The following is a 6,410-nucleotide window of genomic DNA, read 5'->3' as shown; positions in this document are numbered from 1 at the left end:
ATGGTGGTTTTATCAGCTGTCTTCACTAACACTCATCAGTAGCTCTAGGCTTGTTCTGGCCAAAGAGTAACAGTTGCTGCCTTTGTGCACGGTAGGAAGCCAAAAAGAGCTGCAGGGAAGTACCCAAGAGGAAAGAAAAATAGAAGCCCATGCTGTTGCCTCTGCTTTATTCAATTTGATCATTTAGAATTAAGACATGGCTGTCACTGCTTAGGGATAATAGTTGAGATTAGTTTGTGTAAACTTTTCTGCAGCTTTGGGAAAGTGGACTAAAAGAAAAGAGGGAAACAATAGGACTGAGTGCCACCAGTGTACCATGTAGGACCTGCTCTATTCAGAATGGTTTCTAAGAATACAGTCTTCAGAACTACCTCCTGCTTAATGTTTTGGTCAGCTCAGTCGTATTTATCCAGCCTTCAGGAGACAGGCTCATTAATCCACTGCTGGATATAATAACCATGCTGATAAGCAGCCAAATTAATACAGGTTATAGTGCTTTGGGCTAAGCAGACGCTATCCTAACATGAATCCAGGCCATTTGATTGATCTTTCTTCCCAGGTTAAGTGTGGGAAGGCCTGTCCCATCTTCATTGTCTCTCTGTATCAAACTGTGAATGCTAAACCTTCATCTTTCCTGGTCCAGATTTATTTTGGTGTTCTTTGATGCCAGGAGGAGGTGCTGTGGCCCCTCATTAAGAGGAAGGAGACACATTTACATTAAGCTGGTATCTATAATGTGAAGGCTGAGTGATTAGCCACACAAGCCACCAACTGGGTATGAAGGCTTTTTTTTTTTTTTTTTGTGAGACTGAAATGGTTATGTAGGTAACTGTAGGTTTGGGTGGAGAAGCAGTTACCAGAAAGCAGACCCAAGAGAAAAAGCATGTGCTGAGGAAGAATATTGAAGGTTCCCCCAGGACTGATGATTTCTGGAGATTAGTAGTTCTGCTGACTCTGCAAGAGCTGATTAACATGGGCACCAAGCATTGCCTAAATCTGTGCAAGGCCAGTAGATGCTATTATCAACAGATGGTTGCATGACTAGAGGACAGGGGATCCTATTTGCAGGCTAAGACTGGTGGCTTGTATGTGCATCCATTGAAATAAATGACTTTGAGGGACTTTCTGAACAGCTGCATGGACACCTGTGGGTCACCACAACCCCTGAGTGTACAGCTGGCATTGTCCTCTGAGAGTTGCTCCAGCTGGGTAGCTGGGTGACTGTATGAGTGAAATATAAGGGAATAAGTGCATGTTGTATTATCTGCTGTCGGTACTAATAGCTTCCTAGAGTGAAAAACTTGAGTATTTCTGGCTATCTCATCCCAAACTTGTGTTGCATAGCCAAAGAGTTTTTGAGTGAAAGAGGAAATTTGTTTTCTGCTAGGGTCCCTCTGTTTTCCTTTCTGCACAGGACTTACTTTTTCCCTCTACTGGCCCTTCTACAGCTACAGCAGTTGTAGATCCCAAACTGGAGGCTAGCCTTAAGACTTGCCCAAAAGTATGAACCTTCAGTAAGTAACACGATACAAAAATTGCCAAAATACGTGTATTTGCCTCTGATGGTCTCACTCACTCTTAGCCATTTCTACAAAAACTAATCCAGCCGTTATTTCTAGCATTGTTTTCTGTCTCCCTCAAGTTCCAGACCAGAATTTCCTGCTTCTTCCCCGGCTCACTGATGGAGACATCAGCGTGCTGTTCCAACACTCTTTCTGGTTGTTTCTCACAGCTCCCTGCTAGTCTGTTACACAGCCAGTAGGACTGTTGTAGTTTGCTCTGTAGCAAAGGTTATTTCGGGTGCTTTCTCTGAGGCAAAGAGTAGGAGTGGTAGTCAGCATAAATGTTTAATAGGCCCTGAGAGCTAAGACTTTAAGATGAAGCTCCTTTTGAAGCTACATTTACAGTCTCTGCTCTCCCAGGCTTTGTATAATGAAAGCACCCCAGGCTACTGTGGTGTGGTTTTGGCATGTGCTGCAGTTTCCCCCAAGCATGTTGGATGGTTGTAGGCTTCAGAACCCCTTGACTCTCACTTCAAACACACCTTTTGCCTCACCTTCTCTACCTTCTTAATTTCCTGCAAATCCAGAGCTCTGTGAAGGAGCATCTGGCTCTGATCTTTGATACCTTCCCTCAATCACAGTCCCTCCCTCATTTTTTTTCCCTGCCAAATCAAGCACAAACACCCACAAATTTACTTTCATCGTGTTCCATATGCCTGGAGTGGAAAATCACTTGGCTGTAAGTCTGGTGTCCTTGCTTTACATATTCAACATAGGTTAGAAGAAGGGTGCTTGGGAAAGAGTTTGGTTCTCTAAGCTGGCTCTAAGACTGAGCTCAGGAAAGCACTCTTTCTTGATCTTGAGTTTCTCTCAAAGCTATAGTCTGGCTTTTCTACTTGCTACTCCCTGTGTGTGCAGGGCTGTTGGTGGAGGATTTTCTCAATTCATCCTTTTGTGCTAAGTGGAAGTCCTAGGTTTTCTGAACTCCTTGAAAAACAGTGATTTTTTTTTTATCAGTCCTATTCCACTTGCTGTCAAAGTGCTTTTGAGGTGGCAGAGCATTACCAGCTTCCAAAGCTCGTTAGTTGAGACGAATTCCATCACTACCACCTCTTCTGACTCTGAGAGTGTGAGCTTTTGAATCTACCTTCCCCTCTCCTCCTGTGTTGTCAAGGTGGTGTGCTCTAAGAGGATCTTTGAGCCCCAGCATCTGGGACGGGTAACTTTACAAGACTTTCTGTAGCTGCCTGGACCTGGCTGTGCTACGCACTAGTTTGTGCTGTGCCATACTCACTAATTTGCTGTGAGCAAGTTTTGTTTAGTGCAGGACAGTTTTAGTGCAGGAAGTTTTGCTCAGAGCAGGACAATGATGAGTGAAGGCTGGTCATCCTACCTGCATTGAAGGTCTCCAGAAGTATGGAGAACTAAAGGAGGTTTATGTGCAGATAGTAAAGGTGGTGCTAGTTAAAGGGAAAATCTCCAGGTGTTATAAATGAAGCTTCAAGTAGATGTGAAGTAGCTAAGGTATAAAAAAAAAAAGCTTCCTATAGCTTTTACCAGTGACCATCAGTGGGGTAGTGAGGCACAAATGTTATGTGGACTCATTGGAGGGAGGGAGGAAGCTCTGCAGGCTGCTGAGGTTCAGAATTTGTGATTGGCATTAGTGGGGCCTCTGGGGCTGAGCTCAGCCGTTCCCATAAGAAGCCACGTGGCTTCTAGAGAGTTAAGACTGCTTCCTGTTGGAGAGCTGCTCGTGGAGCTTATTTTCCCCTTGGCTCTGAGCTGTGTCCTGTAACACTCCACCCTGTGGCTGGTAAGGTTCAGGAAATCTGGTCACATCTGCAGTACCTGGCTTGGGGATGTTTGCTACTGAATATTCAATTATTTTAAGCGAAGGAGGCTAATTATGGAAGCGTTAGAGCAACTGGAGCATACTGCATGAGAAATGTAGTACCAGAGTGAGACCCAGTAAAGGCTGGGCTCTTAAACTAGGATTCAGAAGTTCTGCAGGGGCTGCAGAGCTACTGAGCTGGATGGGGCAAAACAAGCACAGGAGAACCCAGAGTTCAGTCTTGGTGAAGCCCTGTCTGAATCTGCCAGCAAAGAGAGTCATTAACTCAGCCCTCAGCTAGCCCAAGGGCCTGTGAAGAGAGGCCAGGCTTTAGGAATGGAAATGATGGAGGATCCAAGAAAAAGCGAGGCATCAGCAGCTCAAGCCTGGGGTCAATCTAAGGGCTTGTGTATGCGCTGGGAGCAATAAACCAGCTACATCTCTTGCTTGAGAGAAGATGCAAGAGCTTCAGTGGTTTCACCCCTTGAATTTGTATGTGCCAGGGGGTGCCTGTGACAGCGATGACAGTATTATAAAGAATTTCTCACAATGGCAACAGATTACAGCAGCCCCCAAAAGGAAGGGAGACACCTGGTTAGTGTGAACTGTATGTGTAAGTGCACTTATAAATGTGGGGTCAGGCATATATTGGAGCCTTTTTATTTGTACCCCTAAAAAGGTAACAAGGAAATCCACTTTACTTTGAGTAGAAAGAATTTAGGACTTCATTATTATTATTTATTTTGTACAAGGGATGGATGAGGGATTAAATCATTCCTGAATGAACAACAGACTGGAAAAGGTATGGGTGTGTAATGGCAGGGCATGGGGAGAGATGTGGTAGATTCAGAAGGTATCGGGTCCTTCCCCTCATCAAAAGGATGCATTCAATATTGAACCCATTTGCCTTTGCATCGCATGGCACCAACACAAACTAAAATCGACTATATTCCTATAGAAAAGGCCTTGGCGTTAGGCCATGGCTGTAAAGACTTTTTAAGATCTGTTTGAGAGGCCATGTTAACTAAAGCTGATCATAAATCACTTTTTGCCATTGCCAGTGGGGATCTGGCAAACACCTTCCTGCAAACAGAACGTCTCTTTCTTTAGCTAGAGTTGTATAACTTGCAAATTGAATGCGAACCTGAGAAAGATTTAGTAGTTGCAGGCGTACTCTCTAGTGCCTTTGACAAAAATGCTGTGGAACAAAGTCCCAGGCTAGATTATGTATATGTCAATTGGGGAAAACAAAACAAAAAAACCCAGCCCTGTCGGTTCTCAAATGAAATGCAGACTTTTATTGCCAGTGGTTTGCTGAGGACGAGACACTGCAGGATGTAATTAAGGTTCTGCTAGAAAATGATTTGCACAGCTTATTCTGTCCCTGTTTCAGTTTAAAACGATTTAGATACCACTTCTTTGAGGCATGAAGAAAACTGATCCCGCTGCAGGAAAATAGTTTAAAGGCACAGAAAGCCATTTAGAGCCTGAAGGCAACGCGAGCCATCTCTGCCTCCCTCCGTGGTCAGAAATACAGGTGAGGGTAGATGGAGGAGCATATGCTGGTGGAAAACTCTCATCCTCCAGAAGGAAGGTGACTGTCTCATGTCAGCTCGATGTGAAAGTCCTCCCCAGCCGTTTTCATATCGCTGGGAAGCCTTTCTTGGAAGGCACTATAAGGGAGCAGGACTCTTGTATCTGCTAACAATGGATTTTATATACGTGTGGGTGTGCAATTCAATATGTATATATCAGTGGACCACAGCTTAGTACAAGCTGAGGTTTATGGCAGCTGGTCCCAGTGCCTTTATGTACCATGCTGGTGGAAAGCCGTGTCAAAAAAAAAAAAAAAAAAAAAAAACCACCAGAAAGGGGGCAGTGTCCATCTATCTGTTGCACTTCCATCCCTACTCAGTTGCAATGGGTTGTCATGCCTGTGTTAGCAGAAACTGATCTCATCTGTGTGGGTTTGCTGAGATGAGTAAACAGAAAGTCGAGCGAAAAACTTCATGGGGATTTGTAGCTTGGGACTGCCGCTGCTTCACAGATGGTTTGTGTGACAGCGAGAGGCAGCAATTACAGACAAGGTGTGCTCTGTGGAGGCCTCATGCTCGTGTGAGGAGGTTGTTGCAGACAGTGTGTGCTGTGGAGAAATAGATTCTCATTTCCCAAACCCCAGAGGGCAGTGGGAGGGTGTAAATTGCTGCCTTTCATGGTGGTGGTCTCGGGTGATAAATGCATCAGGTTAGGGTGGCTGTAGTCCAGAGAAGCAAACAACTTGAAACAGTGGGCTTTCTGCTAACTGGCCATGCTGTGGGATTTCCAGAGGACGCAGGAGGTGGCTCCAGACATCTGGGACAGGGCTGTTTGAGGGAGTAGGCAGCTTGTATGTACTTGGCATTGCCCATTAGGTGAGCGCAGCTGAATGCGAGTTCAAGCCCGGGGAGCTGCAATATTCAGAAGCTCTCCCAGGAGGTGCCGTTGTGCAGACCAGCACTGATAGCTCGAGATCAGACAGTGATTAATGCGAAGCTCTTCAGGGTTCTGGCTCGGAGTAAATCCTTAACAGTGTGGACTGTGGGACCTCTTGCCTGCTAGCTCACTGACAGCAAGCGGCGTGTTCCTGCACAGGGCGGTGTGTTCAGAGGGCTGCCCTTCCTCCTCAGGCCCCAGCACTTGTCGCTCCCACTGCCATTGCTGCTTCCACTCCTTTCCTTCCTGCAAACCGTTGTCGCTGGAGAATTCCTAGATGGTTGTGACTCCGGAGATGTTAATTCATTCAAGTTGTTAAATCATTGAAGCATTGAACTGTAATTGACTAGCTTTGTTTCAACTGCTTTTTTTTTTTTTTTTTTTTTTTTTTTTGCAGCTCTGCAAAAAATAGTGCATTTCTCTATCTTAACGTTGCTTGGATGTAATAGAATTTCCTTCTGCTAATAAAATGAGGCATTAAGTTTCTAATTTAGGGATGGGATAAAATGAGTTGTGCTGTGATTTCTAATCATGGGAGAACTCTTCTAATGTGCACACATTCGGTGTTTGTCTTATAAAAATGGTTCCTTAACAATGCCCATTGC

Source organism: Netta rufina (assembly GCF_964035555.1).
Source record: "Netta rufina genome assembly, chromosome: 1".
Taxonomy (NCBI): Eukaryota; Metazoa; Chordata; class Aves; order Anseriformes; family Anatidae; genus Netta; species Netta rufina.
Note: the sequence above shows the minus strand (reverse complement) of the source record.